General features: G+C 39.5%; 1 protein-coding gene across 44 annotated transcripts in view; it reads right to left on the bottom strand.

Annotated features, from left to right (window-relative positions):
- The window catches only part of SOX6 (SRY-box transcription factor 6), a 451,086-nt gene that overhangs the window by 350,544 nt on the left and 80,898 nt on the right, over positions 1-19,644 (bottom strand). For all 44 annotated transcript variants that reach the window (XM_083704983.1, XM_083705002.1, XM_083704991.1 and 41 more), the window contains one exon: positions 8,088-8,158. The gene's annotated coding sequence lies outside the window, so the exon portion shown is untranslated. The remainder of the gene's footprint in view (positions 1-8,087; positions 8,159-19,644) is intronic.

Below are 19,644 nucleotides of genomic sequence, written 5' to 3' on the forward strand. Positions count from 1 at the left end.
AACTGAACTGGCTGATCACACACACACACACACACACACTTTTAACCTGGCACCTAAAAAAGAACACTGTAGTTGCCAGACGAATTTCCCTGGAGAGGGAATTCCAAAATCTGGGAAGCACTCATGAAAAAGTCCTCTCCCTTTTTGGCACCCCCTTCAATTTTGCAACTCTCGAGAAAGGCCTCTGTGGAAGATCTGAATTCCCATGCAGGTTGATATGATAGAAGGCATCCTTAAGGTATCCAAGTTAGGTATGCATTTTAGATAATAGATGGCCTACTTTATATGAGTGTGGCAGCTCGAATTGTTTACATAAAGTATTGGAAAACCAATCGGATTATCATAGAATATATTGTAAAATTATGGGATATGGCCATTCTGAATAAAGTAAAGTAGATTCCCTAAAGGTAAATTGTGTGCACTTGTATCTTTACATAGCTACCCAAAGCACCATCCATGTTAAGTAATATGGGATTTGAAATGTATTTCAGGCTAACTTTGGAGTTGCAAGTCAACAAAATTTAGAAGAGAAAAACTATGAGCATCTGTATATATCAGTGGGCTACATAAATAATAATTATTTTTTTTGTTTCCTTAGTTTATTCTTGTAACATGTTTGTTACATCTTATTTGCATTATGTAATGATATAATGGCTGTATATATGTATTTATTATATTCTCCCCTATCTTGTTTTAAGCTGAAAAAGTATTAAACATTAAAAATAAACTACAATTTTTGTTCTTTTTGTTATAAATAAAATTAGAAAAAACGTGTGTGTACAGCCAATGCAACACTTCATCACTAAAAGAATAACTAATTATAACAAAATTACAAAGACAAGCAAAAAGAACTAAAAAGAGATGTAACAATTTACATAACCCTATTGTGTAAAAGAGCCATCACATTATTTCATTTTCCCTAATTTTTTATTTACCCTACCAAATGTAAGATAAAGATTTACAGTCTGATATTTTACCAAGAAACCATTTATAATTCAAATGTCTACAGCTACATTGGATGTACTTGAATTACCGAAAGCAATTTATTTATTTTAAGAAATTCATAATGTAGGAAGAAAGGGATTGCCACTCACTGAAGATTGCTTGTCATTCCAAAATATTTTGAACCGTTTTCAGATTTTCACAGATTCCATAGCCAACCCAAATGACCCAAATCAAATTAGTTCAAACCTGCCATATTCCATAGTTTCGCATATAATTCTCTGAATTGCAGTATCTTTGTTTGTTTTTCAAGCTCTCCCCTCCAAAAAAAATTAAAATTCCAACAGATTGGGGTTAAAGTGGGGATGACCAAAAAATACAAGCTGAACTAGGGGAGGAGGCAAACCCTTGACATAGTCTTACTGTAGAAACTACGTACAGCATAACAAATAGAGCAAGTTTCTATAACTAACATATAAAGAAAACAAAAATGACTATAAAGGTTCATGTCCACATGAAGCTGATCAAAACCTGGTAATGAAAGTGAAGAAACTGATAAATCACTCTTCTTTTAAGCTCCAGAAACAAAGCTTGCGTACATTTGAACAGGCAGGTTTCTGCACAATCTGCTACTGTGTATACATGGGAATTCTGTACACAGTTAGGTGTTTTTACTGCACCTTTCAAATAGAGTATGCCAGAGTGGCTTCCACACAATAAAATAAATTTAAGAATGCGGTAATCTACAATACAAATACAATATAAATATAAATATACTAGTATAACAAATTTAAACAGTTGGTCAAAGCAGAATAAAACTAGGGTTTCAAGTGGTACTCTGCTCACCAGCAAAAAGTTAACAATGTAGGCACCAGAAAAAACACAGGTGGAACACCACCATGGAGAAGGCTCTCTCCCCAGCCATTGCGTTATATTCCTACTTTGTCTTCTTAACGCTTTCCTTCTGTATCCTGAGCCAGCATGCCCATTTCAGAAGAGCAATAGGGAGCAATGGGGTAAAACAGGGAGCACCAAGGCTTAAATAATAGCAACTTAGTAACACAACTTATTAAAACAGATTAAGAGAACAGTGGCAGCTGATCAAGTATGTTGCTCCCCACTGATGTTCATACCAAAAAGAACTCGCTCCACCTTGACTTTCCTGTCTTCTTTACCTAAAATAGAAGGGCCACAACGCTCTTCATGCAGAGTGCAGAGTGGCTTTTTGTAGGACTCATTACTATTGTTTTTGTAGGACTCATTACTACTGTTTCTTCTACCACCTGACATACCATATCTATGCCAGGTACACTGAGCCCTTTGACAGGTCATTCCCTTGGAGTTGAGGCCCTTATAGCCATCCCCCAGAAGTAGTCGAAGCAGAAGCAGAAATAGAGACCTGAGAAACAGCAGGATGCTTGGTGTGCTAATGTTAAGCATGGGATGGCTAGGGGTTACAGTCATGTCACGTTGCAGGAGGAGAGTAGTGTAAGAACAGAAGGAGAGTAGTGAAAGACAAGAGGGTTCCACTGGACCTCTATGAGAAGCAGCTCATAAACTGTTCTATGCATGCAGGATTGTGGCCTAAAGTAGAACCCTGGGCAAAGGCTACTTAAATCCCATTGGCATATGTGGAATTAATGTAGCCTGTGAGTAGAACCTTCATGGTTTTAAATTTTTAAAGAGGGAAGTCAGCAGCCTGTTTGAAATAGTCAGGTACTGTTGTAACATGGATTTAAATTTAAGTTGTTCTTTTTTAAAAAAAATTAAAAACCACCCTTTTCACCTGTTTTCACATTGCACGTACTTTACATGTTTCATTAAGAGCTGCATTTTCTTTCCAATCAGACACACAGATGTTTTTATAGTACTATCTTTATCAAACATTGTGCTAAGTGGGTAAAAGCTCTCTTTTACCTGCCGTAAACTTATATCGCCAGGCCTCTAAACAGCACAGTTATTTATAGTAGATCTCATCCATCCACTGAGCAGTTAACCTTTTACTGCACCATCTTCTATGATGAATGAATGGCTTGCGCTAAGTGATTTTGTTTTTATATCTGGAGATGAATCAATCCACCCTTGAAATATTGGGAGGGGTGTGTACACGCGCACACATACTTACATGCACACACCAAAGAGGGAAAGGGGGAGAATTAGACAATCTACCATCTTGACCTGTTCAGTAAATTTCACTCAATAAGATTCCATTCAAGGGCTACCCTACAGAAAGTAGTATATAATTATTAAATTCATAAAATACCATCAAATGCATGGGTAGGCAAACTAAGGCCCAGGGACCGGATCCGGCCCAATCGCCTTCTCGATCCAGTCCGCGGACGGTCCAGGAATCAGCGTGTTTTTACATGAGTAGAATGTGTCCTTTTATTTAGAATGCATCTCTGGGTTATTTGTGGGGCCTGCCTGGTGTTTTTACATGAGCAGAATGTGTGCTTCTATTTAAAATGCATCTCTGGGTTATTTGTGGGGCATAGGAATTCGTTCATATTTTTTTCAAAATGTAGTCCGGCCCCCTGCTGAAAACGTCTGCTGACCCCTGATCAAATGTATTCCTGGCCTAGCTTTCTGAAATCTTGATTTGCACTACCAAAGATTTTAAGATGTCAGTTCTGTACCAGTTATTTGCCTTAACAGGAATTCCTCTAAAATCATACCAAAGTATAAAGTTATATCACAGCAGAGGTTAAATAATAATAAGACTAATAATATATATATTTTTAAAAACAAAACAGACTCCCTCACTCACAAAAGTATATGAATCAGTCAGTTAGGGAGAGTGCCCTTTCCTTTCCAAGGATGAACAGGGCCATCCTTGAGGCATGGGGCTGAATGCAGCCAACAGTCCCAGACCACAAGATTGGGGAGTGGAGTGGCCTGCCCATTCACTCCTTTTGGAGCTCTTTCAAATATATTGTTAACAACCCTGAGCAATTTAGTACTGTCAGCAAACTTTGCCACCTCACTGCTTGTTTATGAACAAGTTAAAAAGCACAGGTCCCAATACCAAACCTTGAGGGACAACCCTTTCTCCATTTTTCCATTTGGAGACTGACCATTTATTCCTGCTACTTAACCAATTATTTGGTTACTGCACGTTATCAAAAGTTTTTGAAAGTCCAAGTATGCTATATCAACCAGATCACTCTTTCTATATGCTTGATGACACCCTCAAATAACTAACTAGGACTAGCCCTTGCAGAAGCCATGCTGGCTCTCTTCAACAAGGCTTTTTCTTCTAAATGCATGGCTATGTTATCTTGAAAAAATACTTTCCACCAGTTTCCCCTAATTTGCCATTTCTGTGATCAAACATCCTCTTTCATTTTTAGACCATTAAAAAACATACATACTATGTACCGTAATTGCAAAAATATTATAAAACATGATGTAATTGCAAAATACCAAAAAAAACCACATCAATTTATCTCACTCTTGATTTACTAGTCTTCCAGTAGTTCTCCTTCATTCAATAAATGTACCTTTTGAATAAAAGTTTGTATTTGCCCAACACCATGCCTCTAAAAATAGGATACAAAACAACTCAGCAAAAACAAGCAGAGATAAGAAACACACACTATGAAGTGAAAGACCAGACAATTTGCAGCACAAATTGCAAGTTAGAAGCAGCAGTCACTATTTCTCAGCCTAAGGTCACCTTGTGATCTTTGTGGTTGAGTGGGGATTTGAAACTGGGTAACTTTGAAACTAGGGATGCGGGTGGTGCTGTGGGTTAACATTCAGCTGCATTCAGTTACCTTTACCCTTGATCCTAGTCTTAACAACTGCATCACACTGGCTCTGTAAACTCACTGGGATGAACAGTTTCTTATTACTTATTTGTGTGATACAAGCCCCATTCAAGAGTTCATCTTATTTTGCAATGGTCATACTGCTTCACTTCCAATCAGTGAACATCCCATAACTTCCTGCTAAAATCTTGCCACATTTTTGCTTCTTTGTTGTACTATAGCACAAGAGTGGCCCTCAAGATGGCAATAATGTGATAGCATTGGGAAAGCATCACAGAATAACTAATACATTGGATAGGTGTGTGGGTGATTCATTATAATTCCTCCACAAATGCACTATTGTTCCATGAATTTCATGTTACAGAATACATCTGTGAAAACATGAAGGGGTCCCTACAAGTTGTAGAAGGTGACAACAATGGGATAAGTACAAAGCTAGCCCACTCATTCCTGCGTTCCTCTCTCTTGTGTTGATTTAACCTTGAAGATGATGAATGCCTGAATAGGGCAACATATAATATATTGTGTGGAGGTTGGTTCACAAGCTCAATATTCATCCCTTAACAACTGCAGGATCTCATGATGACATGTATGCATGAACAACAAGGTAAAGGTAAAGGGATCCCTGACTATTAGGTCCAGTCGTGGCGGACTCTGGGGTTGTGGTGCTCATCTCGCGTACAGCTTCTGGGTCATGTTGCCAGCATGACTAAGCCACTTCTGGCGAACCAGAGCAGCGCACGGAAATGCCGTTTACCTTCCCGCTGGAGCAGTACCTATTTATCTACTTGCACTTTGACATGCTTTCGAACTGCTAGGTTGGCAGGAGCAGGGACTGAGCAACGGGAGCTCACCCCGTCGTGGGGATTCGAACCGCTGACCTTCTGATCGGCAAGTCCTAGGCTCTGTGGTTTAACCAACAGCGCCAGCTGCGTCCCCATGAATGACAAAGAACAGCTTAAATACTAGAACTTCAATACTGTCTCATAGTACTTAAGACAATGCTTTCCAGTTAAGTGGATTTGCAACTGAATGTTTGAGCAATCAAGGAATGACACATCAAGTAATGCAAAGCATGTGTGAATCAGCCCAGAATCCATTGCAGACTTTTTCTGATAAATAATTCCTAAACAGTACCATAAACCCTTTCAATGACAGAGCAAGGATTATCAGCTGCAATGTAAGATTTGTTTCATGACCCTATCAATGTGTCTTAGGCCGCCATCCTAAAGCACATTGGAGTGAAGCCCAACTGAATATGGGGGACTTACTTCCAAGTAGACACAAATCAAATTCGGGTCTCAGCTGTTTTAAAGAAATTCACTTGGATAAAATCCTAAGTCAATTAGACTTTTGCTGTTAACTTTGCACAGACTAAATATCAGTCTTGTTTCATATAATGCTTCATTATTCGATATATGAACCACACAGCCTGCTCACTGTAACCTGAAAGCTGTTTGCTTGATTACATATGTCTTCTCATTTGACCAAAACCAGAATGAAACCCACAAGTAGAAAAATGCAGGGTTGATATTTCATAGGTCAATATTTCTTCCTCAGTCAGCTTGCTTTTTTGAGGGGTCAGTGTTCAGGACTCATTGTTTTTTTCATTCCAGGTTAAGCAAATATGATTACACACACACACACACACACACACACACACACTCACGATTCTTTCAACTGAGAACAAATTCAATGTTTTACACCACAGAGTGCTTCCAGACAAGTGGGTGCTCCACCTGCATGTCATTTTTTTGCAGCATCCACACAAAGTTGTTGGAATCAAAATCCTATCCCATATTCCACCCCTAATTTAATCTGGATTTACTCTTTTTTTGGGGGGGGAATTCCGATAAATTTAAAAGAAATGCTGCCAACCACCCAATTGCAGTATCTGGACAACCTGTTTTCCCATCTGGAAGCACCCTTTGAAAATTCTAGTGTCCATGTACAGTGGTGCCTCGCAAGACGAAAATAATCCGTTCCGCGATTCTCTTCGTCTAGCGGTTTTTTCGTCTTGCGAAGCAAGCCCATTGACAGCTTAGCGGATTAGCGCTACAGCTGTCAAGCGGCTTCCAGCGATCAGCTGTTAAGCGGCTTATCAGCGGAACAGCTGATAAGCGTCTTAGCGGCTTAAGAAAAGGGCGAAAAAAGCGAAAAAAACCCACGGGGGGATGCAAGATTTTTTTCGTCTTGCGAAGCAACCCCATAGGGAAATTCGTTTTGCGAAGCGCCTCCAAAATGGAAAACCCTTTCGTCTAGCGGGTTTTTCGTCTTGCGAGGCATTCGTCTTGCGGGGCACCACTGTAAATGTTTTGCTCATTCACCCCCCACCATTACACAAACGCCAACTACAAGAGAGAATGGAAATATTCACTACTGTATGTAGATCCATGTTTCAGAATGGGATTTTTATTTGAATTCTACATTCTAAATATTCTGCACAGTGTGAATTCAATAGGGCTTACTCTCAAGGAAATGTTCAGAGGATTGCAGTCTTAATTATTCCATGTTGTAAACAGGGTAATTAAAGAACATTCATGAGAAGGGTATCATCCGGCTGTGGGTAACCTGCGGCCCTTCAGACGTTGTTGAACTTCAACCCTCATCAGACAATAAACCGGGACAATGGGAGTTGTAATCCAACAACATCTGGAGGGCCAAACATTCCCCCATCTCTGCTTTATGCAGAACGCAGGCATACCAATTTAAAAGTACCTCCATCAAATCCTAACTCTCTTATTTAGCTTGAGCACCTGGACTATTTTGCTCATCTAATTATTACATTGCTGCTAGGCAGCTGAGGCAGACAATGAGTCCTTACCTCTCAATGAAGCATCAGTATAACTGTGATATAGGCTACCCTCAGCAAAAGGTGGAGCAGCACAGCATGCAGATCCTGAAGAGGAGTCAGTAGCTGAGTGCTTCCGTACGAGAACAGAAGGGCCCAATTTGAAGTTTATAGTCTGGTTGCAATGTAGCGTGAGAAGAAAGCAGCAGTGGTTAGGCATGAAGATGCCATGGGGGGCAGGGAGAAAAGGTCTCCACGGCATGTTCCATGCATGGAGCAAGTATGATTTTAGGCTATTTATTTCAACCGTGTATGTGTTTGTACACTAAAATCTATGGAAAATCAACATGTAACCTTTTAATATATATTTATAAATACACTGTTTATTGTGATGGCGCTCACTAGTAGCCCTTTCTTTTGCTGCCCATAGCAGCCATTTTGTGCTGAAAAACACAGCTGTTTAATCAAAATATGAACATCAACACCTCATTTCTATTTATTTTTTTACAAATAAAGCACATAAAGATGGGGGGGAGGAACTTCCTGTAAGGTACAAAGTAGTCATAAAACATATCAGTACTTACAAATACACAAGCCAACCAGCTCAGGCACCCAGAAATCACTGGTAAATTTCTTTTGAATTCATGAAACTGACCTAAAAGACACAAGAGGAAGAAAAGTGTAAGCAAAATTGCCATTTTTTGTATTCCTCTTAATTTAAGAGACATTTTGATTCATTTATTGGGGGGGGGGGAATCCTTTCCACCCATTTAAGATGAATGCTTTACACAGATGTGCTTTTTAGATTGTGAATACCAAGAGAAATACATATTTCATTGTTTTCCATTTCACATAGCAACCTTATCCATTGCTGGCATCTATAAACTGTCAGAAAGGCCAACATGAGACAAGACTGTAACACACACACACACACACACACACACACACACACACACTTTTTTTAAAAAAAGATAAATTCCTTTTTGTTATGCATGCCAACATACGTTAATAGAAAACATTTAAATGTGCTTTTTCAATGTTGAAAATGCAATGCAAATGACCAAAGAGTACAGAAATGCTGCTTTCAGTCTCCATAGGTTAAAATTCAATAGTGAATGCCTTTGGGACTGAATCCAAGTTCTTTGGTCTATGTATCTTGTGGATTGGGCTGCAAGTTAGTCTAGCACAATGGAGTCAGTATTAGGCATTATTCAATTTAAGCCCCTGCCCCCTGCTTCCCTTCCTAAATGCCCGTCAGTACTGACTAGAAAGGTAACAGATGCAACTCCAAGCCACAGGCTTGCCTTATAACATTCTTTTGCTAGCACAATGAGTCACTTTATACCTCTAAATATCCCTGGTTTCCTCTCTCCAGAACCCCCGTGTGTTAGAAGGTAGTTCGGCAGGAGTTTATTTTTATTGTTTGGTCTGTATGCAGCTGTTTTAGTTCTCGGGAAAACAAAAGGCACTTTGTTGCAAAGCCCTTATTTTCTTTCCAGAACATGGGCATGGATACCAGTAACGCTGCCCTGAAAATAGACATGAATACAAAAGCACTAAGCTTGGATCGAAATCCTGTACTACTCCCACTGAATTGTTCACAACTGATAATTTTGAAAGATGGAACTGCAAGTAAAAAAATGCATTCGTTTCCAGGAGCCTGGTAAACCTCAGAATTGCAGTCGCAAAGGCTTCATGCACAAAAGCTTTCACAACTTCAAAATTATATTACTTTTGAAAGGCCCTTTTGTGGTCTTTCACCTGTCAATCTGACTCTGAGACGCTACACATTGTGGAAATGTTTTAAAATACTTTTCTGCTTTTTTATCAGGGGAAACATACAAAGCTTCCTTGTACTGAGTCAAACCTTTGGTCCATTTAGTCCAGTATTGTCAGCACTGACTGGCAGCGGCTCTCCTGGGTTCCAGGCAGGGAATCTTTCCTGGCTATTCCTGGAGGTGACAGGGAATGAACCAGGGGCTTCCTGTATGCCAAACAGATGCTCTACCCTTCAGCCCTTTCCCTAGTATTATATTGCTGAAACATTGGAAGCAACTTCATCAGATAAGCAGAATATAGCAGTAGGGGAACCTGGGCCTTCAAGCTACTGCTGAACTACAACTCCCAGAAGCCCAGAGAGCAGTACCAATTGGGTGGTGGGAATTGGGTAGCCAACAACATCTGGAAGGGCCATAATACCCCATCCCTGTTAGAGATGCTGAAATCATGAGACAGATTATAAGGCAGCAATTGGCTGATCTGTTACCTCACGTAGAAGCTTTATCTCAGAGTTAGAAGGGACCCTGAGAATTATCTAGCCCAACTCCCTGCAAAGCAGCAATATGCAGCTGTCTCTTAAGGGGATTAAACTTGCAACCTTGACATTGTCAGCACCATGCTCTAACCAACTGAGCTATCCATCTTTTGGGTTCATTTATCTAAGAATCTATGGTATACATATCATTGAAATACACTAATAAATGGAAACATCAGCCACTAAGGCTTGCTTAAATGAGAATTCATGGCGGGTGGCTAATAGAGACCAGACATACCTCACCTGTTTGATTGGGGGCTGGGCAGAATAGTTTGATAGCTAGTGGTTGGGAGTTTTTGCAGCTGGTCTGCAAATAACTATCTTGGGGAGGGGATGTACCATAAATTTTTTGCATGTTCTGAAGCAACCTGATACTGCTCTGAAACCTAAAGCCATTCCGACCTGGCTGTTTCCCTGCTCCCATATATACAGTCCCCATGCGTTAAAAAAACATATACAAACATGCCATAAGTTTCTGTAATTTCTCCACGTTAACTAAATCTTCAAAATAGGGATGGAACACCACTTTGCAACCTGAGGGCCAGTGGGTTTTTTTCCAGCTGTATGCAACATTATGCAATATTGCCATCTTTTGTGAACAAAGGAGGAAGGAGAGATCTCGGAGCATCACACCTCCTTCCCTAAGCTGGGCAAACGCTTCCTGGGCTTGGGGAAGGACCTGCAAGCCTGTGTCACAACAGGATGTTGGATGGTATGACCCTGTGGTGTAAATAGGCATGCATAGTCAGGTACTGAGAGTACAGGAAAAGGAATGGCGTTGCAGCATTTAATTACCATGCATCCTGTAATAACTATATAACAAGATCTTAATGAAGTGCTGGTAAAACATGTAATCGCATTACATGTACCATATTTTTCTGTGTATAACACACACCCATGTATAAGACGCTCCTTATTTTGGGGGACTCAAAATTAAGAAAATGGGGGGAGATTGTACCCATGTATAAGACTACCCCCTGCTTTAACATTATTTTAAAGTAAAAAAAACCCTAGTCTTATACACGGGAAAGTATGGTAATTGTTTTTCCCTGTCCCGGGGAAATTTTGCACCCAGGGCAACTGCCCAGAGTACTGGCACCCTTTTTGTTCTAGAAACAAAGCACTGCTAAGGGCAACCTGGGGGTTGAACACAGAACATTTAAAACATCTCAAACTCAAAAGCTAAACTGGTGATTTATGATGTATCTGCCAGTTTGAAACTTTAGAAGTCATTTCTAAATAAGCAGGTATCATGTGCCCCTCCATTCCTGTATCCTAACTTACCCCAAAATATACAATTATCTAGCATGTGAAGATTTCCCCCTTTCTTAATGTGAACTATTGACTGCACTCAAATTGCAGGAGCAACCAACGCAGTGGGATGGTGCCATGGAGGATACTGAATTGTTCCCACTTGAATGGGGTATAGGCAGAGGAGAGTGGTGGCAAGGTTGAGCCTGAATGGGCACACCAGCAGGAGTGCCAAATTGGGCTCCACTGGTGTGTCCACACAACTCTGAACGCCCCACTCTCCTGCCCCTGGTAATCAGCAGCAACATGGGTTTGTGAAGTGTGCTTCTGCTGTAGCACCACACTGGTTGCTCTAACTAAAATATAATCCCAAACAATAGCTTGGCACTGTTTGAATGAGCTGTGGTGAGCTATTCCCTCCTCCTGCTCTTCCTTCACTCTTCACAATCAAATGTGACAAACTGTGGTTTGAGCATAACATAGCATAGTATGTTTGCATGCAACAGCAAACTGTTGCTTGTCAAGAAACTCAAAGTGCTTTAGGAAACTGTAGAAGGTGAAGGGGGGAAGAATCATGTGACCCTGACATTTGCCATTGCTTTCTTACATTTGAATGCAGCAGCTTCGTACTTCAGCACCCTCATACATTTCAGCCAAGTCCCCACCATACAAAACGTCTACTTCTAGGTGCATAATCTCTGCTACAGTAAGAATTGGCATTCCCGCCTCTCCTTCCAATCCTGCTTTTAGAGCTACATGTGACACAAATTCAACAAATGTAACTTTTCTGGGAACTGATATAAGTAATAAGTCAAGGTATTACCTTCTTAATTTCTGAGCTGCTATTAAAGGCACGGGAGCAAGCCCCTCCCAAAAGAGGTAGCAACCCTAGCTATAACCCAATGTAGAATCAACAAATCTCATTTGCTGTTATCAATGCGATGCTATTATATATGTCTGCAACCAGCTCTGAATCTCATTATCAGATGATTTATGCCATTACTGTGCTTTGGAGACACCAATTAAACAAGGACAGCAGTTCGTAAGGTCACAGCTAATTAATCCGAAAAAGTATAAATACACTTTAATGCACAGCACCTCATGTAGTGAATTTAGGAACAAAGCATCAACACTATATAATGGGTTACACAATTAAGCATGAAGGTTAAATATACACAGAGAGAGAGACTCAACACAGTCTCTATGCTCTGCTAAATGTATTTTTATTATAGACTTCCTCTTTCTTTCTTTTTTAAGAGGAGGAGAACTACAGGCCAGCAAAAGAACAGCACTGGAAAGATTTGCATCTGAAAGTCTTGATGCTTAGGGCAAAAATATGCGTAAGTGAGAAGACAGAAAAGGACTAACCATGTCCAGTGATCCTGAGCTAATTAAGGCCTCCTGTTGTTCAGATAACACCTCAGAACTGGGAATCAGCTGCAGGCTGCACTATTATAAAGGCCGTCAGGCAGGGGGTGGGGACCAAAAGGTAAAGCTCAGTCTACCCAACTCAGTTTCATTTGAGCAAGGCCACTGTTTTAGAGACCCACTTCTTTGACAAATATTTGCCAAACCAGGCTTTCATATACATATATGTTACATTCCCCTCATCGGCACTCTATTCCGATACTCCTCAATATCCCCTCTCCCCACTGGCCTGTCCCCAACTTGTCCATATAACAAGTGATCTTACAGTGGTGTGAGGCAAATGGTTTTTCCTTTGCAGCATGGCAAGCAGTGCTACCAAATTAAATCCAAGCCAAATGAGGCTTGATGTCACTGCTTGTCAACTGCTAGGTGATGGCACCAATCCTGCTTTCTGCAGGAATCAACTGTGCAACCAAGTTCTCCATGGCTGCCGTGCTCTCACCACAGATCAGTTTATAAATAGTGACAATGAGCTTCCCTTGGAAATGTACAATCAGGAGCACATTTTAAGGCTCCCAGTTGTGCACTGGCAAACATGTCTCTACCTGTCCCACACCTGACATCACATGTGCAGAAAATGTTTATTTAAGAAAAACCTGCACAAAAATTAGTAATCAAATGTGTATTTTTCAACATGTGCTCTTACAATGTATACATTTTTCAACATATTTTGTCTCAAGATATGCATTTTTTTATTTTAAAAGATATTCATTTTGAAATGTATTTTGATGCTTCCTCGGCCAAATACTGTACCACAAATGTCAGAAATGTGCAAAATTGGAATGATAACTATTTTTTGATCCACACATTTAGCTTGAGATGAGTGCATTTGGTCAGTTTGTATTGGAATACAGAAATATCAAATTCCCCAAGCATTGCTGATATTAAAAAATAAATAAATGCAAAAGGTGGTGATCTGTCACTTTGGCTCCTCTTCCTGATTGTCTCATGCTAAAGTATACATCTCATTAAGCAGAAAGAAACCGATTAGCTTGAGAAGAACACTTCCTAATCATTTCCCTCACCTCTTCCCCTTCAAAATCAGGGCCTCTTTCATTCCTCTGTTTCCTTTTTCTTAAATATAATGCATTTGTGATTCTATTGGGCTGTTTTTCTTCATAGGACTACAACTATGATCCAGTCCCCCTCCTCTCTTTTTCAGCACATTTCAAAGGTTTCTGAGTGCACATTTGTACAAATCCATTGTTAATCAAGGGATTTAAAAAAAAACAACTGTGTCCCACAATGCTGGCAGTCTTATACCAACAATATGCATTTGACTCTCATGCCTGGTAATTTGCCAAGTTGCCAACCTTATAAGTTATCAAAGGACTCCACCTTTGAGGGCATTTTTGTAACAAGTGGTTCTCAAAAACACAAAATTCAGATAAGGAGTTCCACAAAGCACTCCCTCCCCAAGACCCTGCCAAACAACATCCTCTGCCAATTTTACTAGCAGTTTACTTCTCTAAATATTTTATTATGCTGTTCACTAGAGAAACTAATATGGACCATTATTGGCTTGCTATTTACAGTGTTACACGGGCTGCTGTAAAACTACAGCAGCTGCTTGTGGTCTCAGTTTAAATGCACAAACCATTTTCAAAGCTTGCATTATGTACACACCCTATTAAGTAAATCCTACCTCTGCCTGCCTGCCAAGGTTTCATTACAGACATCACTCAAACCCAGAGTCTGTTTTCTGTGTATTAGTTCAAGTGCTGGGAATATGCTTATGAGCATGTACAGAGTGCCAGTATCCTTAAAGTCTGGCAAATTAGAAAACCTGATTTTTTTGAATGTTTGAACCGCAGTATCTCAAGGCATTGCTGCTATACTCACAGAGTACTCTAGATTGTGCCACATTAAGCTGAAATATACCAAACTTTTGTTATTGTTGCTTAACAAACAGCAGTGTCATACTAATATTTGTTTTACCCTGCAGCCCTAAACATGTTCACTTATAAGTAATTCCTGTTGAATTCAATGGCGCTTACTTCCTAGGAAAGTGGATTTAGGATTGCAGCCTTAATCCAAGATCAAAAACCACAATACAGTGGTACCTCGGGTTACATACACCTCAGGTTACATACGCTTCAGGTTACAGACTCCGCTAACCCAGAAATAGTATCTCGGGTTAAAAATTTTGCTTCAGGATAAGAACAGAAATTGTGCTCCGGCAACGTGGCAGCAGCGGGAGGCCCCATTAGCTAAAGTGGTACCTCAGGTTAAGAACAGTTTCAGGTTAAGAACGGACCTCCAGAACAAATTAAGTTCTTAACCTGAGGTACCACTGTAAATCACACTCTCCTCTGCAGGCCCAATCAATTCCCAAACATTTATCATGGGTACAGAGAAGTACCAGTAGAATTAAATCTTTCTTGGCATTTTACTGGTTTTCCCAACACCTACTCTAGAAATAAAATCTGTCTAGCTGTATTATTCTAAAAAAGAGAGGGAAGATAAAAGCTGCTAGCGGTTGCAAGCAAAGTAGTTTCACATCCATAAGATACCCAAAGGCTACATATGAGTTTGCAGCCCAATTGCACTAAAAATGTTAACAAGCTTATCAAATGACAGTGAGTTTTTATTATTTATTTATTTAAATTTCTATCCCGCTCTTCAAAAAGGAGCCTAGTGTAGCAAACAGCAAAACAATACAATTAAGGGCATGCATTAAAGAAAACTGCCTCAGAGCTAATGATTTCAAGCCTGCAAAAAAGAAAAGTATTTCAGCTGTCAAATGCTCAGGTGATCGGCAATGTTTAAAAAGCGCACCTGAATGTTAACTATGTGGAAGACTGATGCACCTTATTTTGCACTGAGCATTTTTGTAAATGAGGGCCCAATACTGAAAAGGTCCTGTCACGAGCTGGACAGCACCCAGCTTCATTTCCAAGTGCCCAATTTAGCAATAAAACACAGATAATTTCATTGGTGACAGCAGTTATACAGATCAATTAAAAATGTGTAAAGGCATTCTAACCCAGCAAGGATTAGCAGTTCACAAAGATAAATTTCCATTTTTAATTGCACTTTTGGATCCAGTCCCTTACATGCTGTGAGGAGGAAAGAATCAGCATTCAGCCCTTCGGCATATGTATTAGGCACTGCTGAACAGTATGTGCACATAAGTGTGCCCGCACACAAACATACATACAAACAGACGATTGTGGTAATGAACAGATCCAGAATGTTTTTCCTGCCTTCCCTCTTTCTACGCTTCACTTCCTCTCTCTAAACATGTAATCACCACTGTTAGTTCTGATCATCTGTTCAGTGGAGAGAGATCTCCACATGCAAGGCACATGAAACTCTAGTATTCAGATTTGTACATTTCAACAAATTCTCCCACTATGTTATATTTAACATAATAATGCTCATATTAAGCTTGTTAAAGGAACATTCTATGCAAAACTATCATTCTATGTAAAAGGCAAATTTCTTTCTCCCAGTGATTGTTATATTAAGCACAGATATAAGTGGCAACTTAATCGTGAAGACTATAACATCCCATTCAACCCTGTAATTGAACATGCAGTCAAGCCTTTTTAATGAACTCCATATTGAAGTAAACTAAAATTCAATTATATAACAGAAAAGAATCATATTGATTCACTACAGTCTACTTCATATCAACTTTATCTACCATTATTAAAAGGATATATATTACATTTTATTTTAGAGATTAGATATTAAATAAAAGTGCTGGGCTATTCACTGCAAATGTACTGTATTTTTAGAAGTTAGATGGTATGCTGTGCAATACTGTGCATTCTTGCTCAGAAGTAATCCACTGGAATACAGTGGTACCTTGGTTCTCAAACTTAATCCATTCCAGGAGTCCATTTGACTCCCGAAACCATTTGAAAACCAAGGCACGGCTTCCAATTAGCTACAGGAGCTTCCTGCACTCAAGTGGAAGCCGCATTGGATGTTCAGCTTCCAAAAAATGTTTGCAAACCGGAACACTTACTTCCAGTTTGCTTAGTGAAAGCACTAAAAGATGAACCTATTTGTCTCCAAGAAGAATTCAACGTTCCACAGTTATTCAGCAAGTACAGACTACTACAGGTCAACTGTATCCAAGTTGTAGGCAACTTCCTACAAACAATAGGATTTTCAAAATAGGTGGGCATGGTCTTCTTCTTTTCCTATTTCTCTGCACTTTTTTAGCTTTGAAAATCAAATGGTGAATACAATCCACCAGTCAAATGAAATCTTAAATGGTGGTTACAGTTGTAGCTGCTTGCGTAGAGTTGTCAATTTACCAAACACTTGGGAGACATTTCTCCCATGGTATGAGTATCATCTCTTCTTGTGTCACCTAAGGACATCTTGACATTTCTCCAGGATTCTCCAAGAGCCAACATATTGAAAAAGGTCTGACAGATGTCAGTGATTGTAAACTGCTTGACCAGTGAGCAGCCCAGGAGAAGTTTGTTGCACCCTCACATAAAGACCTTTCTGAATGAGTAATCCCTAATCTCTGATGCCCACAACTGGAATTGTGGGAGAGAGCACAAGAAGCATGGGGAGATGTTTGTAATTATATATAAAATTTTACTCTGTACAAAAAAAAATAATGTATTGTACAATTTAAAGTTTGTACTTCAAGCATTTTAGAATTATGTCTTTAATGTGAAACTACTGCAGTAGCTACCCTTGCGAAAAACAAAAAGCAGCACAAACCAATGCTGGACTCAGGATCACCTATCAGCGCTGCTTCAGATGAATGTCAGACAATCAAACGAAGAACTGGCTTGGCTTCACAATGTCCCCAGTTGACTCTGGTGTTTTTTACTTCTTCATACAAGTCTATTTTTAAACATGATCCAAAAAGGACGGTGCCATTTTCTCTCACAGTAGCCAAGTGTCAATACTAGGTATTCTGATGAGTACTTCTTAGTACTGAGATTGTAAATACATTCTAAAGAAGCTAGGCTCTGAACTCCCAACAATTGCTGCCATACTGGATTACAACCACCTTACTAAATGCCAGAAAGAGAGATTTAAAATCACGGAAGTCTGAGTGATCTATCATGTCAGATGCTTTGGTCTTTGGATATTACAACTACCTCAATCCTATTATGTTAATGATGTTTACTCAGTAGGACGTCCCACTGAGTTCACTCCTAGGTAACTGTGCAGTGTTAAGAATCTAGACCCCACTTCTTGTGCAAAGGTTATGATGACAAGACTGTTTCTTTTCTCTTGGGTTTTCTGAAGAATACTCATAATTCACAAAGATCATATGAGGACTCTGTCATAAATATATGCACACATTATTTGTATGATAAGGGTGAGTGAAAGCAGTACACCAGAATTGGTTTTCTGTTCTTAAATGGTGCAACTGCTCTTTAAAAAAAATAACAAGAGTTTTGAGGCTCAAGGAAGGAACACCCTCTCTCATCTGAAAGCCTGCACAAAAAGTTCTGGTGACTCATTTATGAGGAAATTGCACTCTGCACATGTTCAAATGTTTTTCTGTTTATGGTTCATATATTACAACCTGGGCCCTGGCAAAGAAAACAATTGCCACAATGTTGCTCAGAATCTACAGCACACAACACTGCAGCACAATATCATGTTGGCATAAGCACTTCTTCAGTCTCTATCATGTCCAGGGGATTGAATTTAATGAAGGTCCCTTTCACTCCTACCATTCTGTGTGGATGGCATTGGTTGCCAGTTGGGTACTTGTAATGAGGACTGATCACTTCATACTCTGTGTGTCTTTCCAGCTCTAATTGATGGCCAATCTGAAGTTGGATTGCCTATCCTGCTGGTGGAAGAGATGTTGTGCTGCTGTGAGTTGATGGCAGATAATATCCATAAAGGAAATGTCCACAATGTATCTTTGCTACCATGTGATGGTATGTTGTGATGTGCTCTTCAGCATACATGTACAGAATACATGGAAGGAGCATGCGTCAGCATTTAACCACAAAGAAAGAGCTTTGTACTTTAAATCTCTCTGCAAAGACTGGTCACGAGTTAAAATGCATGTTTTGCTTCTGTCTTGTAGATTATTGGAAAGCAGCAAGTTAAAGTTAAAGATTCTTTACATGAACTTTTTGTTACATATGGGTACCCTGGGATGCCACCACCCACTACCCCCTACAACAGACAAACAAAGATGCAAAGCTGATAACAAGAGGGATGGCTACTGGGATATGTTACAAGTTTCTTTTCTCTTTTTATCCCAGAATGTTAACACAGCATCCCATTTTAAAACACAAAGAAGAGTTGTAGTTTAAATCATTTGATATAATTTAACCAATTATCCACAATAACTTAATGATCCTCATTATTAAGTAAGGTTAACGTCAACAACTAATTTTATTTTAAGTGCTAATTTTATTTTAAGGTAGAACTCTCCTTTATTTTTTAAAAAACGTGTTGTTCTGTACACCTGGTATTGTAGGATGCTTTAGTTCATTTTGAACTTAATGAAATGCCAAAGAACAGAAAACAAAATTGCAGAATTAGACTGGGACCCCGAGGGTCATCTAGTCCAGTAATAAATAGTCTCACTAAATGACTAGAGTACAAATTACTCTAAAGTTTACAATTTAAAGTGAAGAATTCTGTTTGCAGATTTGTTTTGAGTGCTTTCTTTTTACTAGGCATGCCTTACTCCCTAAAGGAGTAAGCATACATATTCTCACTCATCTGAAGCAACAGGAACCACCTTATCCCTATTTGCTTTAACTGTTTTTAATTTCTGAGTTTTGATTGCAAACCCACTCTGGGACTTGTTGGTCAAAAGCAGGCAGTAAGTTTAATATAATAATAAGGGCTTATTATAAGGCAGCCATCAATGCTTTTATCTGGCATGCTTCCAATGCAGAGCTGTTGTTGCATTCGACATTCTGTGGCCATAGGATCCCCTGATACTTAGATTTCACCTGACCAAGACCCCTGCTTGTAACTCCCATAAAAACAGACATCTGCACTGAGTACTTGGCAAATTTGACATTGGTGAGTCAAATACGGTCCTCACCTCTGATTCCTGTTGCCAGTTTGGTCATTTTTCATCATCTGTTTAAGATGGTGAATCAACAAAGCCTAGTGACTCAAAGCCAGTGACAAGAAGGGAAAGCAACTGCTCAGCAGTGAAACTATGTTCACTTCATGATGATGTC

The sequence above is a fragment of the Podarcis gaigeae genome (genome assembly GCF_964106915.1).
Source record: "Podarcis gaigeae genome assembly, chromosome: 1".
NCBI classification, from domain to species: Eukaryota; Metazoa; Chordata; class Lepidosauria; order Squamata; family Lacertidae; genus Podarcis; species Podarcis gaigeae.